Here is a 27,015-nt window from a genome sequence, read left to right as displayed (position 1 = left end):
AGGTTGGACTATGTTGGTGGATGCTATATTGTACAACCAAAAACCCATTTCAGGAAGGAAGGACTCATTCCCCCAGCTGTACATCTTCCAGAAGATCAGCTGACGGCCCTCTTTGGGGATGGTCTTGGCTGAAGGAAACCATCTTGCCCAATCTCACCTTCCAGAGGCAGCCTATACCCAATGACTGGCCCAACTTGGGAATACCAAGACTTCACCCCACTGCAATTTGGGACAGGTCTGTAGGGTTGCTGAGGCTTCTGCTGGGACTGCATTGCTGCTCAACCTCTCCCTCTACCCAGTTTGCTTCCTCCTCCCACTGTCCAGAGGTATCAATCCCAAGAGCACTGCCTTGTCAATTTCCTATAGGCTAATCTCCAAATTTGTCTCCAGAAGAACCCAGCCTGGGATGCATGCAGTCAGGGAAAGCGTCCTGGAGGTTGCATTTGACTGAGCTGTAAGACTAAAAGTGAGACAGGCAAACCAAGAGTATGTGTGATTCATCCCAGGGAACAACATAGGTGAAGGCCAGAGAACTTAAAATCTTGTGTTCTGAGTCCCAACGTCCTTCCCTGTTCCATTTAGACCTACCCAGGGCCTGACATCATTTTGGTTGTATGCATTAATAAGGATGAGTGAGCTTTTTCCATGTATTTCAGATTGTGGATTGTACCTATTTGTTTGTTACAACAGAAGCACAGAAACAAACAATGCCAAACAGGAATAATAATGGCTCCCATTTATTGAGCTCTTACTATGCTCTAAGCACTGTATTAAGCACTTGATACATATTCTCTTATTTAGTTCTCCTAAGATCCTCTAAGGCAAATACTATTATTGTTTCTAATTTTATGAATAAGAAAACTGAGGTTTAGCCAAGTTAAGAGACCTTCCTGTTCTCCAGCATCCAGTAGGACTCTTGGCCACCTACTATAGACTCCCTTAGACAGAGAACCATGAGGGAGCATATATGAGGATGGCAGAATCCACAGCGGGTTGTGACCTCTCTTGGATGTGCACAGAGGGCCTGGCCTGAGGGCAGGACCTGCCTCAGGCAGCTTGAGGCTGGGAGACCTGACCTGTGTGGCTTCCACCTCTCCAGCTTAGGTGGAGGTGGGTAGTAAGCAGAAAGGCCTCAGCGCTGAGGAGAGAGCCATGGTTCTGAGGCTGTAGACAGTTGCCTCTGCTCAAACTAAGAGAAACTTGATAGACCAGTTTTTCTTGCCTTTGGAAAAGAAGGTGCCAGCATAAGGCCAGTGCTTAGGGATCATTCAGAGATGTTTTTTCAGGAAACAGAAGGGAGTGGGGCCAGCAAGGCATAAGGGGAGGCGTTTAAAAAAAGAAGTCCTGTGTGTAGGTTTCCCTTGCAGATGGGGTTTCATAAACAAAAGACGCACCATGCCTCTTGGTTCTTTTGCTCAACCATCCAATCATTTATTTAACAATATCTATTGGGTGCCTACTATATGCTAGGCACTGTTCAAGGCACTCGGGCACAGCAGTGAACATGACATTCAAGGTCCCAGCTCTTCTTGAGCTAATATGCTAGTGGGAGAAGATAGACCTACTCTAGTCTCCTAGCTGTCACTGGCCCTGTCAACTCCTGCTAAGCTTTGTTGGCCCGTTGCCTGCTCAAGGGATGGTACCTGGGCTTCTGCATGATCATGGTCAAGGATGGGCAGGGTGTGGAAGTGTTGCTTGTCACCCCCACTACAACCTCCCTGTGGTAGGAAGGCTGGATTCCACATTATTCTCTTAATGGAAAGAGCTAATGCCAAAGCCATTAGCCTAGGCCTGTGGGTAAGAGGGCCCCAAGAGTCCAGCCCTAATCCCTCTGTGCCCCATCCCTGGCAAGAGGGGTGAGATGAGTCCAGATGACCCTTACCCATGCATCAGGAGCTACTCTATGGCCAGTTCTCTAAAACCTAGCAGCCTGTTGGGATGGCACCTATCATGAGTTGGGGCCTCCAGGCCCTGCTGCATGAAACCAAGTTCTTACTTCTCATCAAGGACTTTCTCTTGAGTGGGCAAGTCTGCTGAACTTGGGGCCCCTTTGTTTAAAGCAAGAACTACCACTGGAGAAACAGGTGTAGTGTAGAAAACCGCACTTGGTCTGAAGCAGGAGGAAAGCATGTTCTAATTCCAGGATTGCCACCTTTTAGCTGAGTGATTGGGCAAGTTGCTTGACTTCTCTCAATGAGTGTTTTGGAATATGTTATCATCCCTAACTCACAAGGCTAAATAAGGTAATGGGTAAGAAAGGCTCAGGCTTGGAACACTTAGTAAACACTGGCTAGACATCAAATATTAATTGAATATGAAGTGATCTCAAATCAAAGTAGTAACTTTTTTGCTGAGCACTTGAGGGAATTGAAGGAAGTATAAAGCAACATGCCTGTCCCCAAGGAATTTTCCCTAGAGTTCAGTTGTAGTCTTGTAGAGTTCTCTGATGACAATATCGAGTGCTCAAAATTGCTAATAACTAGCATGTGGTAAGTGTGCAAGTGTTACAAATGGGTTTCATCTACATATACAGAGAGAATTACAGACTAAGCAGGAAAAAACACTGAGGGAGCAAGCGGGTAGTTTTAAGTTCCCATACTGTATCTGGTAGGACACTTACTGGTGGGACGTAGGCACTATTCAAAGTAAAACCTTCTGAATAATGGGTTGGGGGAGTGGAGGCACCCAGCCTGGGATTTGCCCTCTTCCAGGGAGTCTAACGGAAGGCTGGGTTCAGCACTGATGACAAGTGGACCTTCACTGACCCTTGGCAGTAGTCACCTGATCCAGTGGATTTTCACTGGAGAAGAACTACAGCTTACACATGAGTTTGTTGTCCAAATAGAAACAAAACCAGAGATGGCCAGAGTTATGGAAGATGAAGACTCTGCAGGTGGAAGAACCCACAGCTCACTGATTATTATTGTTTCAGTCCTCGTACAATGAGAGGACAGGCCTTCGGGAGCCAGACGGGATCATGGTGGAACAGGGCCCAGTATAGCATGCAGGAGATCCACGGAAGAATCACAAAGATAAGCAAGGAGAGGCATATAGAACAGAAACAGGGAAGAGGCTGTTCTTGTGGCTTGTCCTAGTGGGGAGGGACAGGTAGTGAACACCAGACCCATGTGGTTGTTTTAATTGTATACTTTATTTTCCTACTATAACTATATTTGTGCTTAACAGTTTTGTAATGTAATGTGTGTATAGTTTATCGTAGAGGGTGGGCTCAGTCATTTTAAACAAACCATTTTGCTGATATAACCTCCGTAGATATTGCCAAGGAGGGGAAGTGAGTGGGCAGTTCCCATGTCCATGGCAGTCACCTGGTGCCCACCATGGGTGCACTGGTTGACCTATTCCTTACAGGGTGGTTCTGACTGAGAAGGTTGAGTATGGGCACCTCTCTCTAAAATGGAGAACAGAATGATTGCTGGAGGAATCCACCATACTGGCCGCTCCTTAAATTTCCTCCTATATTTTCTGCACTTGTGAAAACTGTCATCAGCCATATTTGTGGGGGCTTCAGGAATGTGACCCACTCAACCCTGTATCACTGGTTGCTTGGTTTTAGAAACATCGCTGAGATTTTTGACAAGTGATTTCATGGTTCCTTTATTCCTGTGTGTCAGAGACAGAATATTAACTTTACACTCTAACTCGGATGCACAGAGAAAATATACCTTATTTTTCTTATATCTAGAGTAGCCTTCCCCGCTTCAAGCCCACAGCCAACTCATTAGCAAAGAGAAAATGTAAGTGTTCAAATTTAAGTGTAACTCAATATTAAATCTAAAAGTTTATTTAGAGTAACTTCTTTGGGATAAAATTGCTCAGTCCCCCAGATATAATTCCTCCTCTGTCTTTTTTGTTCCCAAAGATGCGTCCACATGTGTACATGAGAGGTGGTGGTGGTTTATGTGACGTCACAGCCATAGGGAAGATTCAGGGTCTTTGTTCCTTCTCATGTACTCCTCACCCTCCCTGGAAGTATGACTCCTGACCTGGCCTTGCTCAGTTCGGTTAGGGCCTTCAAGCACCCTCTGGCTGACTCCCCCTCACCTTGGCTCTCTTAGGCTTTGGCAACTCCTCTGAAGAGACTCCCATTTGGCTTTGGCTGGAGTGTTTCCCTCAGTAGCCTGGGTACTGAGATCCCTCGTCCTTCCCATGGTGATCCTTCTGGAAAACTCTTCCACTGGACTCTCAGGCATTTCTGAAACCTGTCTATGCCACACTGGGAACAAAGATGACTCAGGAAAGCTTGAGCCATACGGTCTGCCTCTGCCTGACTGTGCTGGAGTATCAGGGTGAGGAGGTGGTCCCCCCAGCTCAGTGTGGACAGCCTGGAAATTAGCCTCCTCCTCCCAGTCTTCAATGGCTTGCAGAACAGAGCCTCCGGCCTTCTTGGCTCTCTTAGACTTATCTAACCCACGGCCCTCCTAAGTTCACTGGGCAGTAACCAGCTAGAGCAAAAGCTTTGTTCTGCTACCTCCATATGCTTCTTCTGTCTCCTGCTATATCCTGGGCTAGAACGTGGAGGGCTTGTCTTTTGCTTCTATTCCATTTCTTCTTGCACACAGCGCAATTTGTTCCTATAAGGGCAAGAGTATCTTCTCCATACCATGGAAGCACTCTCTGAACCAGGTCCTCCAGGCTTAGATGCTGATACCTAAGGAGGAAGACAAAAGAATTTGGAAAACCATCTCTCAAAACAATAGCCTTGGGTGCAAAGCTATTATCCTGCTACCTAAATTGTGATTGCTGGAGCTGATTACTACCTTGGTAATTCTTTTTACGCTCTCTCTGTCACAATAGCTAATCTTCTGGAGGCATTTGATAATAAAGGTCATGTACTTGGGGAGGTAAGAAAGAAGAACAATTTTAGAGATTTCAAAATGTGAGTTACCCTTCTTAGACCTGCTTCTCTGGAAAGGTCCTTCTACTTGGGCACACTGCAGTGGTGTGGGATGGAAATACCTCCAAGTGGAAAATGTCTTTGTCCCAGTCAGCCTGATAAATCTTGGTCCCAGCCAAAGACGGGATGACAGCAGCTGTAGCTGATGACAGAGGGAGATAAGAGTCCCTGAATTGAAAAACAAGAGGGGACAGTACCTCACCCAAAGGGCATCTTGAAGGAGGAAAAAAAAAGAAGATACTTAAAGCATAGCCCATAAAGAACTGAAATGGACTTCATCAAATAAGAACTATTCGCTACTCTACTACTAAATAGCTACTAAATAGCCAGCCGACTGGCAGTCACCCTTCATTTAATAGATATATTTTAATAACATCTTAATTAGAACTTTCTTGTCTACCTCCCCCAACCTCAACCTTGTCTAAATAGTCATTTTCATGTATTTGAACTGTTTCCACTGCTCTGCCTTCCCAAATGTCACCTGCATGAATGAGGCACCCTCTGTCCTCAAGGTGGAAAATTTAAGGACTAGCATATTGCCCCTTGTTATTCGTTAAGCTTTCTATGAGGAGCCTGGGTTTCTGCAGGGTCCTGGTTTCAGGAAAGCTCACAGTTCAGCAGGGTCATATAGTTCTTGCCCATTTTCTGTGTTGGGTAAATTTGCAACTGGCCGCTGGCAGAAGGCTCTGTCTGCTAGGACTATGCTCTCTTTCACGGAAGCATGTTAGGGGTCAACTTCAAGCACTATTAGCTAGGACTTACTCTCTTCATCTTCCGCATTTCCTCAGCAAGGTATCATCTTGACTGCTAGGTGCAGTACCATATATCTCCTGGAAACAGGGACACCTGAGACTTCAAACCTGTAAGGAGAGATCAAGCCTAATAGCTCAACACAAGTTTTCTGAAATCACTGACATAATACAAAAGGATCGCGTGCCTACTTTGTGCTCACACCATGCTCAGCACTGGAAACGTAAGTGTGCAAGACAGACATCGTCTCCCCTCTCAATGGAGTTTATGGGCTGGTGGAGGAGACAGGCTTTGTTAAAATATTTGCTCAAACAAATACATAATTACAAGTGGTGATAAACGCTGTGGAAAAAAACGCGAAGTGCGGTGAGTGGAAAGAGCTGACCTAGCTTGAGGGAGGAGGCGGAATAGAAAAGTCTGTCTAAGGAGAATGAGTTTTCAACTGGGATCAAGAGGAGGACAGGCGTGGATAGGAGACCAGAGTCTGTGGACAGGATATACAAAAGACCTGAAGCAAAATGAGCGTGGCTGCTTTCAGGGACCGAATCACACCAGTGTTACAGATTAAATTGTGTCCCCTTCAAAAAAGATATATTGGGGGGAAAAAATACGTTGAGGTCCTAACCCCGGGTACCTCAGAATACGATCTTATTTAGAAATAGGGTTGTTGCGGATGCAATTACTTAAGATGAGGTCCTACTGGAGACCAGTAGGCTTCTAATGCAATGTGCCATCCTTATAAGAAGGTGGCCACGTGAAGACAGAGACCTGGCGAGAATGCCATGGGACGATGGAAGATTGGAGCAATGCACCTACAAGCCAAGGAATGCCCACGATGCCTGCAAACCACCAAAAGTGAGGCGGAAGCAAGGAAGGCTTCCCTCACGGTTCTGAGGAGAAGCCTGGCCCTGCCAACACCTTGTGTTTGTAGCCTTCTAGCCAGAACTGTGAGACAATGAGTTTCTGTTGTTTAAGGCACTGGGTCTGTGGTACTTGGTTACAGCAGCCCCAGGGAACTTTCAGAGCGGGTGTGGCCGAGTTGTAAAACGGAGCGCAAGGGAGGAGTGTGAGACGAGAGGGGAAGAGTAGGAAGGGCCATAGACCTATGCTCAGGATTTGGGGCTCTAGCCTCAAAGCAGTGGGGCAGCAGTGAGGAGTTTAACTGCTATCATTCCAGTCACAGTGCACACAGATTGCCATGGTTGCCGGGTGCAGAAGGACTGGAGACGGGATGAGGGGCGTTGCAGGTTGAGTTCTCCAGGAGGAGACGCCGCAATAAAGCCTGAGCTGACAATGCCTCCGCTAACCTGCTGGAGAGCTCTGGAGCGAGGTCCTTCAAAGTTGTGCTACCACCTCTCAAATGATCAGACATTCCGGCTTCCCAGGGTGGCCACCTGTACGGGATGCCCTGGGAAAGGCATGACCTGAGGCGAGGTGGCCCGTCAGCAGCAGAGGCAGCCTCAGCAGGAACAGTGAAGCTGTCTGCGGTCTACATGCCCCACGGCTGGTCAATAAGTCTTTCCTTGAAGGGTTCTGGGCTGCTCATCTCCTCTTCTGCCGCAAGACATCATGGGGACCCCAGAAATGAAGGGCTCCGGGGGAGAGGTGACAGTGGCTTGAGCCGGTGTGGTGGCAGTGAAGAGAGAGAATGTGGCCTGGTTCCGAGATGGGTTAGTAGGTGAAATGCTACAGATCGCAGAGATTGAATGAGAGGATTGAGGCTTTAAGGGAAAAGGAGGCATCAAGAAGGGCTTCCAGGAGTCTGCCTTTGCCCCACCGAATGGATGGTTGGTGCCATTCACCAAGTTAGAGAGCTCTGGAGAAGATCGAATATGAGAAGGTAGAAGGTTGTGCTTTCAGATGTGAAATACTGTTGGATGAACTGGATATTCCGAGGAATAAAAACCCTGAGAGAAACACACACGCACGCACACGTGCGCGTGCACGCACATTTTGGTTCCAAGAAGAGTCCTGTGTGCTCACCTCTCATTCTTGAAAATGCCATCTGTTGTTGCACCACTATGGATTTTACCCTTTTTTGCTGGAACCTGAATCAGCATCCATAATTTACCTGATAAGCACGCTGAAAAGCTGTAGTGCAGAAAGATATGAAAAGGAACTCAGACATCTGAGGAGTGAGGATGGCCCCACACACTGCACAGGAAATAATTAGCCAACTCCCAAGCCAGCGGTACCACCCCCCGATGGTATCACTTGCTAATCCAGGACTGTAGTAACTCCAGAGGTGAGGCGGGTAGGTTTGAGAGGTGAGAGAGAGCGGCGACATGAAAGGCTGAAGATTAATTTAAGACCGGGAAAGAGTTTTCACCAGAAAACCACTTTGCTAAGCAGAATCTGCGGACAAGTCCAAGCAGAACTTTCCATCCAATCGAAGTTCATCAGCTGAACTGGGCTCATAATTATGCTCCATCCCGCCACCAGCTGGGGCTGCCTCCTGTACCGCCCCTTTGAGATGTCAAGTTTTCCGTGGATATGTTCATTGCCTTTGACTCAGTGAGTCCAAATTCTGAACCTGATCCTAAAGAAAATAGCCAATAAAAGGAAGATGCTGTAGACATGATGATGTTATCAGCACATCTTATGATAGCGATATATTAGAAAACTCCTTTCATGCCAAGAATGCATCTTCACTTCGTGAAAGGTGTTGACTGTGGTCATTATGAGGGTTGTGTTACAACAGGATAAGATGCTCGCCTAGTCTCTTTGCTGAGCGGCCGCCTTGAGAAGCACTGTGATACATCCGAACATAAAAGTAGGCTCTGATGTGGGGAGTAAACCACAAAGATGATACGTAGCCTTTAGGAGGTCACACAGTAAGAGGGAGAGCTGAGATTCTAACCCAGATCAGTCCTTCTACAAAGCCCGACCATCCAGCCACTCATACATTTAACCAACAAATATTTATTGAGTCTCTAATATGTGCCAAGAGCTGTGTGAGGCCATGCTGTTTTGGTGATATCATCTTCCCTGGAAAGAAAGGTAAAAGTGCAGCTTTTCATATGCAGATGCAACTTCTTGTCTGAGAACTGCAATGTTTTAGATGGTGTCTTATAGTTTTTAGAAACTCATAGTCTTTATCCTCCAACTGTTCATCACCTACCCATTTTCAAGACTTCTCTCAGACCCCTTTCCCCATTTCCTCCAGCCACAACAGCTCTCTCCCCGCACTGGGTCCCTTCACCACACAGTTCACACCTAACTAGATCTCAATGAATGCTGATGGCCAGCCCTGGAGATTTATTCTTTGGTATATACTGTCTTACTCTTTACTTAATAGATGCACATGTGTATGCATGCTCTTCTGCGTGTGTGTGTGTGTGTGTGTGTGTGTGTGTGTGTTCTTTCCAATAAGGCTGTAAACAGCTCCATTAATTGAAAATTGTTGAGGCTGGGAGTTCTCTGACTCATAGGCTTCATGTGCTATTGCCTCACCAAAAAGATTGCCGTATTCAAACTAAATAATTTATGTCTTCTTTACATTTTTCAACCCAGCCACGTCAAGCCCACAAAGACTTAAAAATTGACCCAGACATTTTAAAAACGTCTCACTTAATTATTTCAACAACCTATGAATATGTGTATCAGTAAGACTGAGCTTCATTAAGCTGTAGTAGCAAACAACCCCCTGATCTTCGTTGCTCAAAACAACAATAGGTTATTTTTATTTAGGTCGGTAGGGAATCTGTTGTACTTTAAACCCACTCAGAAGCCCGGATGATGAAGATTTCTGAAATGTTCCCAATCTTTATAGGGTGAGAGGAAGAAACAGGAGCAATTCTTGCACTAGCTTACAGGTTTCCATATTTTATTGGCCAAAGTCAATAGTATGGCCATGCCTAAAATCAAGGGAGAAGGGAAATGTAGTCTCACCAAATACCCAAAGAAGAAATAGAAATATTTGGTGAAGAGCATTAATAATTACTATGTTTTTTTAGCATTACTATTACTATTTTTTTTCCTTTTTAGTTTTTAAATACCACGAAAACTCAGATGGGTTTAACAACAGGTCCAAGGTCATACATTTAACCACAGAAGAGCTAGGATTTGAACTGAAGTCCATCTGATAGCAGAGACTACACCTCTTTCGCTTATTTCAGAGCTGCTTTCCGGAAAGGATGCCTTGCACATTCTTTGGGTTCTGGCTGGCCTCACTTAAATTATTCTTCTCTGTAGGGCTCTTCATTGGCTACTTCAGGTGTATCCTCACCAAACATGATGTCTGTTTGCTCTTCTAGTAGTCGATTCATTGTTATTTCAATTTTTTTAGGTGTTTTTAATGTTTATTTATTTTTGAGAGAAGAGAGCGAGGGAGGGACAGAGAGAGAGGATCTGAAGCGGGCTCTTACTACCTTTTCTTTGACAGAGCAGGTGTCAGTAATATCAAGGTGAATAATATTTAGTCCTAGCTTATAAGGGTTTCATCTTTAACTGGAACAATCGCTAAAGATAGCAAATAATTCCCAAAGCAATGTGACAAGTACTATAATGAAGACCTGCCCAGTCTTTGGATACAGGCTGTCTCCCAAAGTGGAATTAGGAAAATGGAAATGGCACACGTGAGAGTCACCATCACTGGAAGTAACCCAGACCAAGTCTGCAAAGAAAAAGTTGCAGAGATTGCGGAACACGCCTGAGCCTGGCAAGCCTGGATTTTTTTGCAAATAAAAAAGCTCAAAGCTAAACAACAATAAGCTGCAGCATGGGACAGGACTGCTAACAGAAGGTAGATGGTTTGATTGGGATTTCTGAGAGGGAGGTATCCCCGATGGAAGTTTATTACTTGAGATGTAGCACCGGCAAAGTCATAGAAAAATATAGCCTGGGGAAACTGAGGCTCAGGGAGAACCAGTGATGGGTCCCAGCTCACAGAAAAATGGTGATGTTGGGATTTCACCCCAAGGCTGTCTTCCCTAAAAGTTGAATGTCCACACGTGTTCCATGTTGCCACCTGCCACTAAGTGAACCACCCAAACCAGCGGCCTGCAAGCCAGAACGTTGATGGCACTTCAGGGGCCCCGGGAAGACTTTAATCTTGGGTTCTCCCAACCCAGCTGCCACCTTGGATTATTTGAAGTAAAAATTACACCTGTATTGGTGTCTTTCAAGCCACTGCTCTAAATCTCTGAAGATAAGCATTACAGATAAATGTATGCTGCTCCGTTTATCAGTCTTTTGAAACCTCCAGTTTAGGAATGAATATGTTGGGTTGTATGTCCCTTTCAGGCTCCACCCTACCCTCCTCTCAGCCCATAGGCTGCAGGGAGAGATGCTACATCCACTGACAAACAGGATGACAGAGTAGTTAATTCTTGCTAGAGCCATTTATTAATATAGCCATGGCTCCATTACAGTGTGAGTTTCTGGAGGTCAGTAGCCAAGTGTTGTGCCTTTAAAATTCCTCAGGCTTCCAGAAGAGTCAAGAGAGTTTTTTCATTTGTTTCATTTCTTAAATCAAATGCTGTCATATTATTAAAGTAATCTGGGTCAATGGAGAGTGACATGATCTTTTTGGCAGTTTATGGATAATTGCTAAGGAATCTTCCTACACTGTAGGAATCTTTCCTACACTGTAGAAAAAGGGAAATAAAATGGAGAAAGACTCCACTTTTGACCCAGATGGCATAATAATAGGGACTGGGGTTGAAATAACTAAGAAAAGACAAAATATAGAAAATAAAAGTTTTTAAGATACTGATAAGCAGGCAAAGAAAGACAGTGGTCCCGGAGATACAAGGAACAAACGTGGTGAGCCCTATGGTCGCCCAAAGTTACTGACCTGAGCTTCCAGGCCATAACTCAGGGAAGGGAACCCAAGCAAAGCCCAGCAGACTCCTTCAGTTGGCAGATGAAATTGAGAAAGCAGGGAGATCAAGGCAGCTAGAATATACATTGGGAAAAGTACCATAGAGGCGAGAGCTGCACGAAGAGAAAAACCCTTGGATCCGCAAAGAGGTCCTCTTGAGTTTTTAGCAGGGTATGATCAGCACATATGTGCAAGAGAACCACCAAAGGTCAGAGAAGGAAGCATTCAAAACGATTAAAGAGGGGTGCTTGGGAGGCTCAGTCAGTTAAGCATCCGACTTCAGCTCAGGTCATGATCTCATGGTTCATGGGTTCGAGCCCCACATCAGGCTCTGTGCTGACAGCTCAGATCCTGAAGCCTGATTCAGATTGTGTGTCTCCCTCACTCTCTGCCCCTCCCCTGCTCATGCTCTCTCTCTCTCTCTCTCTCTCTCTCTCTCTCTCAAAATAAATATACCTTTAAAAAATCTATTAAAAAAAAGATGAAAGGAATAGTTCCTAATGCCCATCTAGGGACAGAAATAGTCCTGCTCCTATGAGCCACACAGGAAAAACTTGTAATTCATGGGGCATTGAATAGAATATTCTAGAAGGTTTTGCCTCAGTAGTGAAGAATAATTATCCCTAAACTGGATATTGCTCCGGACCATAAAATATCACTGGATATTTTATGAATCATAAAAGCAAACCCTGAGAGGATTGAACTGTTTCCAAGTAACCGTATCCTAAAACAAAGCTCAAAAATATTTACAGGAATATAAAAATATCCTGTCCCTAACACAATAAAATTCATAGTATCTGGCATGCAATACAGAAGAGTTCTCACTTGGATACCCATCCTGAGTTCTCTCCACCTCTGCAAGACCTCTGCAAATGAAGTGTGCCCTCCCCTAGTCTCTCAGACTGCCATCAACAGAAATCGAGAAAGCAGCCTACAGCAACGCTTGTTGTCTATGAGAGGCTCTCCTCCAGCCTTCCATATGACCATCAGTCAGGAGTCCAGAGAGCAGTCAAGAGCTCTGTGTGCTCCTGACACCCCTTCCTACCCTTCTGTGATAGATAATTTTACATGTCAACTTGGCTGCATCATGGGATGTCTAGATAACTGGTCAAACATTACTTCTGGATGTGTCTGTGAGGGTGTTTCTTGAAGAGATTAGCATTTGAATCTGTAGTCTGCGTAGAGCAGGTGGCCCTCTCAAATGTGTCTGGGCTTCAGTCTGAATAGAACAAAAGGGCAGAAGAAAGTTGACTTTGCTCTCTGCCTGACTGCTTGAGCTGGGACAGAGATTTGCCCTCATTGCTCCCAGTACTCAGGCCTTCCAGCTACACCACTGGCTTTCCTGGGGCTCCAGTTTGCAGACAGCAGATTATAGGACTTCTCAGCTTCCACAATCAAATGAGTTAAACCTTATAATAAATCTTGTGTGTGTGTGTGTGTGTGTGTGTGTGTGTGTGTGTGTGTGTGTGTCTGGTATAGATAGAAAGATAGATACGTAAATAGATAGATAGATGATAGATGATAGATAGACAGACATAAAAATAAAATAGGATATATCCTATTGGTTCTGTTTCTCTTGAAAACCTTAGGCGAATACATCTTATCTGCCTTCAACATTCCAGCTTTACCACCATTGTCTGCTTTGAGACCATCAGAACTTATCTCATTAGTCCTTTTTTATATCAGTCACCGCAAGAGGCCCAAGGTGTCCTGGTTATTCATCATCCCTTAGACTCTCATCCCCACGTGGCTCAGATGTCCCCTTTTTTGGTGAGGCCTTCCTAACCATGCTAATTCACATTGCAATCCAACCCCTCTACACCCCGAGCCCCTTTCCCTATTTTATTTTTTTCCATAGCACTTACCCCAACTGAATATACTATATATCACTTATTGACTTGCCCACTAGAATATGAGCTCCATAAGGGCAGGGAATTGTACCCGTTCACTGCTGCATGCCCAGTGTTTAGAGCAGTGCTGGGTACATAGTAAGCAGTCAGAAATTATTTGAGGAATGAGGGACACATGCTGTGTCAGCATTTAACGGCGTATCTATGAGTTCCTTCTTCAGAAAAGGCGGGCCCTAGTTTCTGAATGTAACCTGATGCTCAGTGAATTGCTCATGGGGTGCTTTTTGGCCAAGCATTTTACACCATCTCAAGGATCATGTGTAAGCTGCGTCTGAGCACTTACCCAGATCCGCCCCCACCACTGAAGCCTCGCGGAGGACCCAAAAGGCGGGACTGTCTCATGGCCAAGAACGTGCTCCCAGATCTGTGGCTCCTGCAGTTCCCCTGGCTCAGTAAATGGCACCAGTTTTCACCCAGATGCTTGGTCTAAACACTAGGAATTACCTGTGATCTCTCTCTGACTGCTCACATCGGGTCCATCTCCAAAACCACTCGGAACTGGCATACTTTCCGCCATGCCAGGGCCACTGTCTCCCTGAAGCGGCCTGAGATCTGCTGCTTCTACGTCTGCTCTTGACCCCTACTGTTCATTCCCACAGAACAGAGATCTTTCTGTTTGTTTACTTCTTGTATTTCAAAAAATGTTTCGGTGACTTAGGAAATTGATAAAGTGGAGTACTTGATGAATAAGAATACGATAGAATAGAATAAATAGAATAGAATAGAATAGAATAGAATAGAATAGAATAGAATAGAATACGATCCAAATGTGAATAGGTACTGAGAAAATAGAATAGATAATAATAGAATAGATAGAATAGAATAATACGAATAATACAAAATAGAATAAATAATACGATCCAAATGTGAAATAGGTACTGAGAAAAAAGCCTAGAAGGAAACACGTGGGTATTTTAAGTGTAATTATCTCTGAGTGGCAAGATTATGGTTTGAATTTCCTTCTTTATGCTATTTAGTATTTCACAAATACTTTACAGTGAGTATGTATAGTTGCTGAGAAAACAGTAAGAAAAATGCTGAGTGACCAGTGAGGCAGCACTAATGTAGGTCAGATTTATTTAATAGATTTAGAATTGTTAATTTATGAATGTAACGAAATTTGGAGTCTGCTCATTTTGTAGATCTCCTCGTGCATCCCAGTCACCGTGCTACTAGGCGCTTTTCCCATACTTTATTTCTGTGGAAAGGGAGCCTTCTTCAAAGAGGCTAAGTGGTTTGCCCAAAGTCACTTAGCTGATAAGAGACATGGCAGATGCTAACGAGGTCTCCAGACCAGACATCCAGGCTCTACTCACTACCCCACATTCTCTTCTCTTACCCAAAGGCTGGGGTCCAGGGCAGACACGGCTGGCGAATGACTGGGTCAAAGATGGCAGGATTGAGGTTATCAGCCTAACTAAGGGGGTGAAATGGTTTGGTGAAGACACTGTCAGTCAACGTAAATCAAGTGACTAGAGCATCGTTTTACAGGCATACTTGAACTTGGAACTTATTAGCAACATGGATTTAATGTCGCCTGTAAAAGCAGCATAAAGGTAAACCCTTATTTGTTCTGCTTCCTCGCGCTATAAAAACAGAGCTCACGCTCTGGGAGTTGATGAGTCTGGAAAAAGGGGTGGGGCTAGACGCTGGCATCTCCACATAAGTCCTGACCTCTTGAGGAGAGAGGGGAGGAGCTGGGGGGGTGGGGGGTGGGAAGGGGCAACTGTGGTTTCCCTCAGTGGTCCTGAGAGACTAATCTTGTAATCAAAAAACCCGCTTCCCATTACACTCAGAATAACACCCACATGCTCTGCACCCAAGGTCCATGCTTCTTACGTGGCCCACCTTCTTTCTTCTCTTTGTCCAGAGCTCTCAGTCCCTGGGCTCTGGGCTCACCAGCCTCTGTGCTTCTGGAACTTTCCGGTATTCTGGCAGGGTCTTCACCGACTCCTCTGCTGCCCCGTTGCTTCTCCTTCATGCCGGTGCTCTGTAGGCTCCCTCTCGTCCTTCGGATTTCAGCTGAAATATACACCTGAGGAGAGGCCTTCCCTGGTGACTTCATGTGAGAGACCCCCACTCCGCATCACAATCATTCTCTTTGCCCTTAACCCCAATCTTTTTTATAAGCAGAACTTTTAACTGATATAATTTCAAATTCAAAGAATGTGCAAAGAATATATGGAAAAAATAGGTAAGTTGTGAAGCATGATAACATAATAAACACTTATGAACCCACCAATCAATTTAAGATCTAGAATATTAACAATACCTGATTTTTTTTTAAGTTTATGTATTTATTTCTGAGAGAGAGAGAGAGCACACGAGCAGGGCAGGGGCAGAGAGAGAGAGAGAGGGGGACAGAGGATCCAAAGCAGGCTCCGTGCTGACAGCAGAGAGCCAAATGTGGGGCTCAAACCCATGAACCATGAGATCATGGCCTGAGCTGAAGGCAAACACTTAACCAACTGAGCCACCCGGGCACCCCCACAATACCTGATTATTTTCTGCATAGCACTTATCAACTATCTAAAACCATATTGTGTACTTATTTCTGTATGTATTTTCTTTCGTATCTACTGGAAGGTGAGGTCCGATGCCTGTCTTGTTGATTGCTGTATCCCAGAGCTTAGAATGGTGCCTAGAAAATAAATATTTGAGAATGGATGAGCAACGAGGGTGAGGCAGAGAGGTCAGAGGAGTGGGACGTTACTGTCAGTGGTGAGGGGCGGCCTGCACTGTCTCCATGCAGAGATCCACAAGCCCACCAGACACAGCCCACCCCCCATTTCTCCGAAGGCTAGTCACATAACGTAAGGTGTAATGTCTAGCTATGTAGACAAAGGCACGCGAGGCCAGTCATTTTGCCATTTTGAGACTCCATTTCCGTCTCTGATAAAATGGGCCGTAGTAGCTACTTGCGGGATGCCTGGGGTAGAGATACAAACATTCTCACCTCCCTCTGTAATACCTGAGAGAGCAGGGCCACGGAGGTACAGGCAGCTGCTGGCAGCAGGCAGCTTCAGACCTGGAGACTGACAGGCAGACAGACAGACAGACAGATAGACTCTGGGTGGGCAGAACTGTGGCAGACAGACGCCCAGGCCACCCGGGAAGCAGTGGAAAGCCTCTCCTGCCCTCTAAAGGGCCCACTGTATGTGCTTTGAGCCCTGCACTGATGCCCGAGGCCAGGCACAGACCCCTAGAGTCTGTGGGATGGCTGGGCCTTGAACTGCCTGCTGGCAGGGATCATACAGGGTCTTGGTGCCCGAGTGGAGGATGCATCATAACTGAAAAGAACAATGAAATCTCTTTTCTCTTCAGTGAATCAGGGGAAAACTTCAGTCGAGCCTCGGTTTTTTTCCCCCCCAGTGCAAGTGTCCTGATTAAGCCAGTCTATACTAAAATTATATCCAGAGGAACCAGGCCCTCAGGACAGTCTTCAATGTCTTCCTTTGCCTGGCAGGCTAATGAATTAATTCAACCAGCAGTCACCAAGCGACTAGTATGTGTCGGGAGGCCTTTTGCAGGGCCAGGGTGAGGAGGGGTAAATGCACGGGGGCAGAATAGCGCAGTCAGTATTCTCCCCGGGGAAAGTGGAAGCTGGGGCGTGGTGGGGGCGTGGGGAGGGGGGTGCAGCCGGCTCTGCGAGGGCCAGGCGGAGTGACAGCGAGCTGCTCCTTGCAGAAGGGGGCTTTTGCATTGCGCCTGAAGGATGATGGAGGCACAGACCCACCCACGGATGGTGGAAAGCAGTACATGTGTGGGCATGGGTGCAGCAGGGAATCATTTCAGAGACATGGGCTACAGCCACATGTTGACGGCCTTGCTCACCGGGTCCTGAAGGCAGTGGAGCAACACGATCAGGTTTGTGCCTCAGACAACCCTCGCAGGGAACAGCTACTCCTCTGCCTCTGCCACCTTCACTCACCCTTCAGCTGATCAGAACATGTCCGGTTTCCTTTGGGGACTCGCCCTGCCCCCACTCTCAGCTCACGTGGTTCCTTCTGGCTCCTGAGTCCTGCCTATGATTCAGGCCTGGCCCATCAGTGTATTTCATTATTTTATCCCGAGGGATTGATTCAGAACTGGGCAGATTCTCCCGGTGGTCCGGTGAGACCCCGTTCGTGGACAGTCATTGGCTCTGTTGGGGAGAAGTCTCCTGTCTGCCAGTCTTGAAGCAGGAAGCCTGCCAACCTGTGGCTGTGGGGCCACCAGTGGGAGAGGACCGGCTTGAGAACGACACCGGCACAAGGGGAAGCAGAATGAAGACCTGGATTGATCAATGATGCCTCCATGCTCTCCCTGCCCATCCTGAGGATCCTGTCAGACCCATGGCAGGAGCAGGTCCCGTACTTCTGAAACCACCTAATGGGTAGAAACGGGCTTTTTTTCCCCTGCTCTGTCTACCGGACACTGACCTTCTTTTTTTTTTTTTTTTTTAAAGTTTTATTTATTTATTTTTAGGAGTGAGAGAGCATGCGCAAGTGGGGACGGGGCAGAGAGAGAGAGAGAGAGAAGGAGAGAGAGAATTCCATGGGGCTCAGACTCATGAGCTGTGAGATCACGGTGTGAGCCTGAATCAAGAGTCTCATGCTAAACCAACTGAGCCACCCACGCACCCCGGGGGATTGACCTTCTTGTATGACTCTGGTTCCATAAGGACTGTGAAAACAAACCCCTCTGAAAACAAATGGGCCATTCGGGAGGGATTTCCAGTTCCTGTAATCATTCATTCATTCATTCATTCCACAAGTATTTGAGATTCTACTTTATGCCACACTCTGCGATAAGCCTATAATTGTGAGCAAAATAAACATAGGCCCTGTTCTCATGGAGTTTGCAGCCTATTAAAAAAGACAGATGATAGGGGCGCCTGGGTGGCTCAGCCGGTTAAGCCTCCTACTTCGGCTCAGGTCATGATCTCACGGTTCGTGAGTTCCAGCCCCTCATTGGGCTCTGTGCTGACAACTGAAAGCCTGGAGCCTGCTTCGGATTCTGTGTCTCCCTCTCTCTGCGCTCCTCCTCTGCTCACGCTGTCTCTCTCAAAACTAAATAAACATCAAAAAATTTTAGATAAGACGGATGATAAAATATGTAATTAGAATGAATATGTAGTTAAAAATTGTGAAAAGTATCACGAAGGAAAAGTACAGGTAGCTATGAAATGTATTCTCGGGTATCAGATCTTATGGGGGCAGGATGGGTAGGGATCGGGGGAGTTTTCTTTAGGAACCAACAAATGAAATAGGAGCAAAAAAGAGGTGTAGGAGTTGGCTGGGTGAAGGACTGGGAGCAAGGAACTTTCCAGGCAGAGGGAAGAGTATGTTCAAAGGCGCTGGTGTTCTGTCAGCCATCTTGAAGAGCTTCCTCATCCCCACAGGCCCTCCTGGGTGGGAAACGGGGAGGGGAGGGTGGAAAAGGTGGCCTAGGAATCCAGACTTGGCTTTGCTTGGCCCTTGGACACAAATGCAGCATAGATAACTGCCTTCCTTCACTCCTTCATCTCTCAGTACCAGGGCACTTTCACTCTTTCTTCCTTAAAGAAAGTCCCTGTGCAAGTATCTTGCATTGGCGATGGTAAGGGGAGGAGGCACATTGCTAGCCTGCCTCGACCGCCGTCCTTTCCTCATTTCTTCCACAGCAAGAAGGTTTCAGTTGGGCTTATTCAGTTACTATAACTTAAGATTATAGTGATGATTCACTGCTTTTTTTTTTCTTGATTTGGAAATCATGCTGGATATTTAATCTCAAAGCTTTGTTGAAATAACAGACACACAGAAGTTTAAAAGTAGACGTTACATGACACTGAAAACGTAAGCAGAAAAAGAAAAAAGTGGATAAATTGACTTCATCAAATTTCATCGAAATTTAAATTTTTTGTGCTGCAAACAATACCATCAAGAAAGGGAATAAAGAGGGGTGCCTGGGTGGCTCAGTCGGTTAAGCGTCTGACGTCAGCTCAGGTCATGATCTTGAAGTCCGTGAGTTCGAGCTCCACATCAGGCTCTGTGCTGACAGCTCAGAGCCTGGAGCCTGGCTCAGATTCTGTGTCTCCCTTTCTCTGCCCCTTCCCTGCTTGTTCTCTCTCACTCTCCCTCTCTCAAAGAATAAATAAACATTAAAAAATATTGAAAGAAAGAGAAAGAAAGGAAGGAAGGAAGGAAGGAAGGAAGGAAGGAAGGAAGGAAGGAAGAAAAAAAGAGAAAAAAAGACAAGTCGAAGAACGGGAGAAAAATATTTGAAAATCATATATTGGATAAGGGGCTTGTATCCAAAATATATAAAGAACTCTCGCTCATCATAAAAAGAGAAAGGCCACAGGGGCGCCTGGGTGGCTCGGTCGGTTAAGCGTCCGACTTCGGCTCAGGTCATGATCTCGCGGTTCGTGAGTTCAAGGCCCGCGTCGGGCTCTGTGCTGACAGCTCGGAGCCTGGAGCCTGTTTCTGATTCTGCGTCTCCCTCTCTCTCTCTGACCCTCCCCCGTTCATGCTCTGTCTCTCTCTATCTCAAAAATAAATAAATGTTTAAAAAAAAAAAAAAAGAGAGAAAGGCCACAATCTAAAATGGGGCAGAGGATTTGAATAGACATTTCAGCAAGATCTAGAGATGGCCAATAAGCACATGAAAAGATGGGCAACATCATTAGTCATTAGGGAAATGCAATCAAGGCTCTAAGGAGTGATCACTTCACATCTACTAGGATGACTTTAAGCAAAAAGATAGCAAGTGTTGGTGAGGGCATGGACAAGTTGGAACACTCAAACACTGCTGGTGGGGATGTAAAATGCTGCCGCTGCTTTGAAAAACGGTGTGGCGGTTCCTCCAAACGCTAAACACAGAGCTACTATACGAGTCAGCCGTTCCTTTCCCAGGTACGTACCTAAGAGAAAGGAAGACGCAGGTCTACACAGAAACTCGTATTCTAATATTCACAGCAGCATCGTTCATAAGAGCCAAAAGGTGGAAATAACCCAATGTCTACTAACTGATGATGAAATCAATAGTTTGCTTTATCTATGAAATGGAGTATTATTTAGCAATGAAAAGAAAGGCAATATTGATACATGCTACAACGTGAGCCCTGAAAGCACTATGTTGAGTAAAAGAAGCCAACACATTCAATGATTCCATTTATATGAAATATCCACAAGAGACAAATCTCTAGAGACAAAAAGATGCCTGGTTGCTTATGGTGGGTTGATGGGAGTGAACGGGAGTGACTGCTTATGGCTACGGAGTTCCTTTAGGTGGAATGAAAGTGTTCTAAAATTAGATGCAGCAATGGTTATACAACCCTGTGAATATACTAAAAAACATTGAACTTTAAGTGGGTGAATTTTACAGTACATGAGTTTGTGCTTTTTTTTTAAGTAGGTTAACGATCTCAAGTAGATCAATCAATATTGTCAGAGCCTGCGGTTGAAGTAAATTTTACCCGGATTCTGGCACAAGACACAGGTCAGTCAGAGAAAACCTCCCCAGGGGAAAAGTGTAGCGATAATAATGGTCACATTATTCACAGTGGTAACTGAAATTGATATGACCTTTATGGTTAGCAAAGAACGTCTGCATTTGCTTGATTAAATCCCTTCACTCACATGAATCACGGGAGGGAGGCATCATCACACATATCTGACACCCAAGGGAACTGTGGTTCAGGGGGTTTAGGAACAGGTCAGATCATATGGGTAGTAAATTCTGGGGCTTGGGGCAGAGCCCTGGTCCACCTGCCCCAGATCTCATGTCACTTCACTAAGCCTGGGAAGGCAGAGGCCATGCTCTGTCTTTTTACAATAGTAGCCCAGTGCCTGGCAGGATGAATACATGAATGAATGAATGAGTTATAACTTACTTCTCTTTGGACTCTGTGACCATGTAATGCAAAGTGTGTTCCCATCTCCTCCTAGGAAAAGGAGACCAAGAAAGACAAGCTACAGGGGCCATCCTCGGAACACAACTTCGCAAAGTGCTGGCTGGCAGCCTGGTCTCCAGAAGTCACGCTGACTTTATCCTTTTATGGGTATAGAGAACGATCCTTTTATGGATTGCCTCAGCCCCACTCCCCACGTCCTGCCATCTTGAATTCCTGGTCAGCATTTGCCCTCCAGAGAAAGGTTGAACCTCCCGAGGCTGAGGTAACCCATAGCTAGTCTGTGCTGTCCAGAAGATGGCATGGGATCCCACAAAGGAGGTACAATCTCACGCAGCCAAAGGAGTCTTTACGGATGAAACCTGAACGGGACAGAGAGAGCTTTGACCTTCTGCGTAACACGTTTGAGTCAGCTGGTAGTTGAGTTCGGTTGGTTGGCTGTGTCTCAGATGTCAGTAGGAGACGAAGCAAAGATGTTCTGCTTGCTGAGGTTTTCCTTTCTCCATGGACCAGATGTTCTTTTGGAAAGAGCCTTGGATTTGGAATCGCAAAAACCTGGATTTAAACCCTTTTCTGTCATTTACCCTAGTGACCTCCCTAAGCCCAATGCCCTCGCCTAACCAGTGAAAATCTCACAGTCCCCAGCTGGTAAGTGGCAGAGCTTGGATTTGAAACCAGGACTCTTGACTCCACCTCCACCTGCAGTCGAATGATAGTTGGCAAAGAGATGTCTAAACTGCATGCAAAAGGGCAGGCTGTGGTAAATGTGAACACCTCCTCCCGGTGGCTGAAAGCCAGGAAGGAGTGAGAGAGCAGATTGAGAGAGCAGACGCTAATGTTCTCCCATTAATCAAGGCAGAGTGTGTGCTCTGTGCCCTTAAGAGGGCTTAGGACTTGGAATTGCTTCTGCTTCACAGCCTGTCTCTGGCACAGCCTGGGCTAGAGCCCTGGGGGTACTGGAGACACTGCCCAGATACGTGTCTGCTCACCTACACCCTCGGCCTGACTCCTTTCATGGCCCTTCCATTTCACAACCGTCACTGTGTCCGGGCCACACCCAGAAGGAATGGGATACACATCCCGCCAGTCTGGGTTATCTAGGTCTAAAACATACTTTGTTCCTTTGGTGATTCCATCTGGAAGGCCCCATGGAACTGAATGACTGACTTTCCTCCTTTAGCTTTAATCAAAGGGATGGCCGCTCCTACCCGTCCAAGGATGGGAGTTTCCATGAGATTGTCGGGGTCAGAGGCAAGGGCCCGGAGTTTTGAATCAGACAGCCCCCTATTTAATCCTGGTCTCTGGTTATTTCTGTAGGACCTTCAGTGATGCCACTTGACCTCTCTATACTTCATTTTACCTTTCCTGTAAAGTGAGGCAACGATCTAGGGCTGTGAGGACTCCACCAGGTAGCGTAGTGATGTGGTTGGTGCGGAGCAGACCTCAGAAACCAGAAGGTTCTCTCTCCTTCCTGATTCTGTCTCTTCTCTTGACAGTAGAGTAGATCCACTCAAAGAAGGAAGTAGACTCCACCTGGAACCTGGGGTGGTTTGATCAGACCTCCACTGAGTCCTCAGGTGTACGTGGGGGAGGATTAACGATCTTAGACAAGTCTTCCCGGGAGGAGAGGGGCTGGGAAGTATTGGAGGTATTGAAGGCAAGGAGAGAAAAGACCAGATGGGGATGTGCTAAGTATAGTAATAAGCAGTAATAGTGATAGAGTGCCTCATTTAATTGAACACTTACTATGTGCCAACATTGTACTTGGAAATTTACATGTGTTTCTTAATCCTCCTCTCGTCATCCCCATTTCACAGATGAAGCAACCAGCTGACAAGCGTCTGGATACGCCAGTAACTGCGACTTGAAACTACATGTCACCCAGTGCTCTGGGGAAGGGTGGGAGACGTAGAGGTGGTGGTAACTCAGGCTGGCCTGGAGGTCCCTGCCCTGGGGGAGGCTCAAGTCCTCCGTGGTTTGTGACCCAGCCCGGGTGAGGCAGGAAGTATGGGGCCTCCTCAGGCAGAGGGCCTGTCTCCCCAGTTCAAATGTTGAGCACCTCCATACCAGGGCCCCGTCTGCCTGCTCCCTCTGGTAGGGGCACAATCTGTGTTTAAAGGAAGCAAGAAACACTACCGTTTTCCCCTTTTCCTTGTGGGGTCGCCCTGTGTGGAATGATGTCTTTGACAACATAGAGCTTGTCACGGTTGACAAACCACTTTCCTACCTGTTATTCTGGAGACCACCTGCCACCCAGGAAGTCTCTCCTCCTCCCCACTGCTGACACCTAAGGGGTCACCAAGTCTGGCCAATTCTTCCCTTTATAGTCGAACTCGTCTGTCCTTCTGCACCTTCCCCACTGCCATCACCTAGATGCAGGCCTCTGTCACTTCCTCCCCCGACGGCTCCGTACCTGCCCTCCTCACTTCCCAGCTTGCCCTGTGCTAAGCCCCCTTTCTATCCAAGAGTCAGAAAGATCTCTCTATCTCTCTTTTTTTAAGTGCATTCATTTATTTTGAGAGAGAGAGAGAGCACAAGCCAGGGAGGGGCAAAGAGAGAGGGAGAGAGAGAATCCCAAGCAGGCTCTGCGCTTTCAGGGCAGAGCCTGATGCAGAGCTCGAACTCATGAACCGTGAGATTATGACCTGAGCCGAAACCAAGAGTCAGATGCTTAACTGACTGTGCCCCCCAGGTGGCCCCAGAGAGATGGCTCTTAAATAAAACTCTGCTCATTTCTCTCCTGTTGCCTTAGCACCAAGTCAGCCCCTGCACAGGACCTGAGCCACCTGCCCCCCCCCCCCCAATCCTGTCCTTATCTCCTCAGACCCACTTGTCCTCCCCCTGCCTGCCTGGCCAGGGGTGACCCATGAGGCCACGTGCCTGAATCACCTGGCAGGGGAAACAGGGACCTGGAGGCACATTTCATCCCTCCCTTCATGTCATCCCCTTGTCCGCACACGCACGTCTGTCCCGCCTGGTGATGTCACGGGCCCGGGTACATGTGCAGTAGCTCGCACCAGGGCTCCAAGGCGGGGGCGGGGTGTAGAGTGATGAACGCCCGGTCTCACTTCAGAGAGATGATGACAGCATGAAGGAAGGTGAGGCAAGACTTGGCACAAGGCACAGTGGGGACGCAGAGTCCCCAGAGCCTCCTGACTGAGAAATATGAACACGCAAACTTGGGTAAATAATGTCACTCTTATCTACCATAGCACTTGCTAAATAAGATACTTACGTGGTACTCTCTTCATGCTGGACACCGTTGTAAGCAGCCTACGTGCACTTACTTGATTTATCTGATGAGTTATCCCCACGACAACTCACTTTACAGACAAGAAAAACAAAAACAAAAACCCTGAGGCACAGAGAAGTTAAGTAACTTTCCTAAAGCAACACAGCTTGTAAGTAGTAAAGCCAAGATTTGGCTCCTGAGTCTGTGCTCTTAACCCCCATGCCCTTTTGTCAGCCTGTAAAAGTCAGGCCTGCCCCCCTGCCCCGGGGGAGCGCTGTCCTCCTGCGGCCCCTCACTCACCCGGGCGTGACAAGTGTCTGTAGAATCTCCAGCCCAGAGGCCTCACCTCGCTCTGCTGTCATTTATTATTTCATCGCTGTGAGGCCTCATCCTGTTTCTCAGCTGGGTTTTGATCTCCCCATTGCGGGGGGAGCAAACCGGAAGAAGATTCCTGTGAGGCACCGCACCGCAGCATTCCCAGGAATCAAAACTGAGGGTGTCTATCCGCGGAAACACTCCTGTAGGAGAAGGGTCGGTCTGAGGGTGCCCCGGGGGGCACTCCCCAGGCCTCGGTGGGCACACTGGGTCCGCGGCGCCACAGGGGCACGCGGCTCCAGGCAGATGCCATCCTGTGAGCCATCGGTTGTGGGCAGTGGTTGAGTCCACAGAAAGAGAAGTGAAGGAGTGAGGAGTTGATAGGCGCAAAGACGAGCCTTGGGGAAGGCCTGGTCGGAGGGGATGAGATAAAGAGCAGGGGTGGGGGGAGGAGAGGGACAGAAAAAAGTGACAGGAGGAGCACACGCACGAAGCAAGAACTCCTATTTGTGCATCATTTTCTCTTATCCCTTATCACCTACACACACACACACACACACACACACACACACACACACCAAAACCTCCGAGTCCAGTGCTGGAAGCAGGTGAGGTACGATTAGTAACACCAGTTTCCGGATGTGAAAACTGAAAGCAGCACAGGCTGGTGCCCCACCCCCCCAACACCGCACCACCACCCCCGCCCCGTGTGGCAGGTGGTAGCTAGCACCCTTCCCCACCCCCACCTCCCACCGTCCGGGAGCTTGTATCCCTCACGCAAGCCACCACGGGAGAGGAAGCAAGGGGGCCACCTGTCACATGTGCCCTTGATCCAAGCAGGAGGCACATCTGGGCCATGGAAGGAGCAGGCCCGGTGGGAGTGGGGCTCCAAATGGAGGTGTGGGTCGGGTGAGGAGTGGTGGGGGGGGGGGGGTACGGAGCAGGTGGAGGAAGCCAGCATACACCCTAGTTGGAGAAACTGGTTCTGGGGAAGGAGAAGCAGGGGGCCCTGGGAGGGGGTTGTGCCCTCTCTCTCTCCCCCTGGTCTCTCCCTCCTCTGGCATTTATGGTCTGCCCGCCCCTCACTGTCTCCCCGCCTGCACCACCCCCTTCTCATTCCCCCCTGTCTGTCTGTCTCTCCCCTTTCTCATGGCTTCCTCTCTATTTTCAGGGCCCATTCTGTCTCCATGTTTCCTCTTCCCCGACTCAACTATTCTGTACCTGGAAATCTAAAACATATCTGGCATGAGGTTTGCTTACTGAATAAAGTTTTATGCTACTTGTTTTCATTTGAAAAGCAGGAGGGCAGAAACGTTTTCTTCCCTTCTCTTTGAAGACGAAAAACCGTCTCTCCAAGGGGGATGCTTTTTAAACATCATCCTTGATGGATTCTGTGGGCAAACTAGTGTCTCCCAAGAGAGAAGAGACGGGCTCGCCATCTCTGTGTGAAGGTGCCAGAGACAGTTTCTGAATGAGACAGAAGGGAGACTCTTTCTCACTTTTCCTCCGAGTGACACAGACACCCGTGGGCTCTTCCCCATGATGAGATCACCCAGCATGCCCAGCAAGGTGCTAAAAAATAATTGCCCTCAGCGAAGACATACAAATAAATCATTCTGCCTGGCAGAGAAAAAAATGTGAGCGTTGTCAACAAAACAGGCAGGCAGAGCATTCCTCCAGCTCCTGGGCTCTGAGGACAGACCCACCCCATGCCCCCAGGGCCAGGAGGCATGCTGCTGCCGGCAGACCCTCACGACAGTCCCGTGGGGCCCCAGCTCACTCTGGGAGCAGAAGTGGAAGTCACTGCACAGCTTTCCTCCCGGAAAGCACGCACACAGTGCGCAGAAGTGTGGCTCCACCTGCTCAGTGGGGAGTTTGTCCAGGGCTGAGCTGTCGCGGGGAGACTTGCGCCTTCATCCCGCAGCCCGAGGGCTACAAGGCCATGCCGTCAGTCATAGTGGCTCTCCATGGCTGTGATTCGGCTTCAGGAACAGGCCCTTCCGGCCACCTACACCTCGGTCAGTGGGCATCCTCGAGCCCTTGAGTTTCCCCGCGTGAACTCTTGGGCAGATTGAAAGAGAAGCCCGTGTGATGCCGACGCCCTTGGAGGGAGGACCGGGTCCCTTCTCCCTCCCCCGTCACTGCTGTAATAGGCACTCTTACTAGCTTCCAGCTAAAGCCCTTAAATCACTTTTG

General features: G+C 47.4%; 1 long non-coding RNA gene across 3 annotated transcripts in view; it reads left to right on the top strand.

The window, feature by feature from the left end:
- Positions 1 to 26,163, top strand: part of LOC113603469 (uncharacterized) — a 60,992-nt gene extending 34,829 nt beyond the window's left edge. For 2 of the 3 annotated variants that reach the window (XR_008290458.1, XR_003425067.2), the window contains exons 3-4: positions 21,310 to 21,920; positions 23,090 to 26,163. This is a non-coding gene — a long non-coding RNA (uncharacterized LOC113603469). Of the gene's footprint in view, positions 1 to 20,776; positions 20,861 to 21,309; positions 21,921 to 23,089 lie in introns of all 3 variants that reach the window. The other variant, XR_003425066.2, reaches the window with a different exon arrangement.
- Positions 26,164 to 27,015: the final 852 nt, after the last annotated feature.

This window comes from Acinonyx jubatus, chromosome D1 (assembly GCF_027475565.1).
Source record: "Acinonyx jubatus isolate Ajub_Pintada_27869175 chromosome D1, VMU_Ajub_asm_v1.0, whole genome shotgun sequence".
Lineage (NCBI taxonomy): Eukaryota > Metazoa > Chordata > Mammalia > Carnivora > Felidae > Acinonyx > Acinonyx jubatus.
This window is presented reverse-complemented; position numbering and strand designations above follow the sequence as displayed.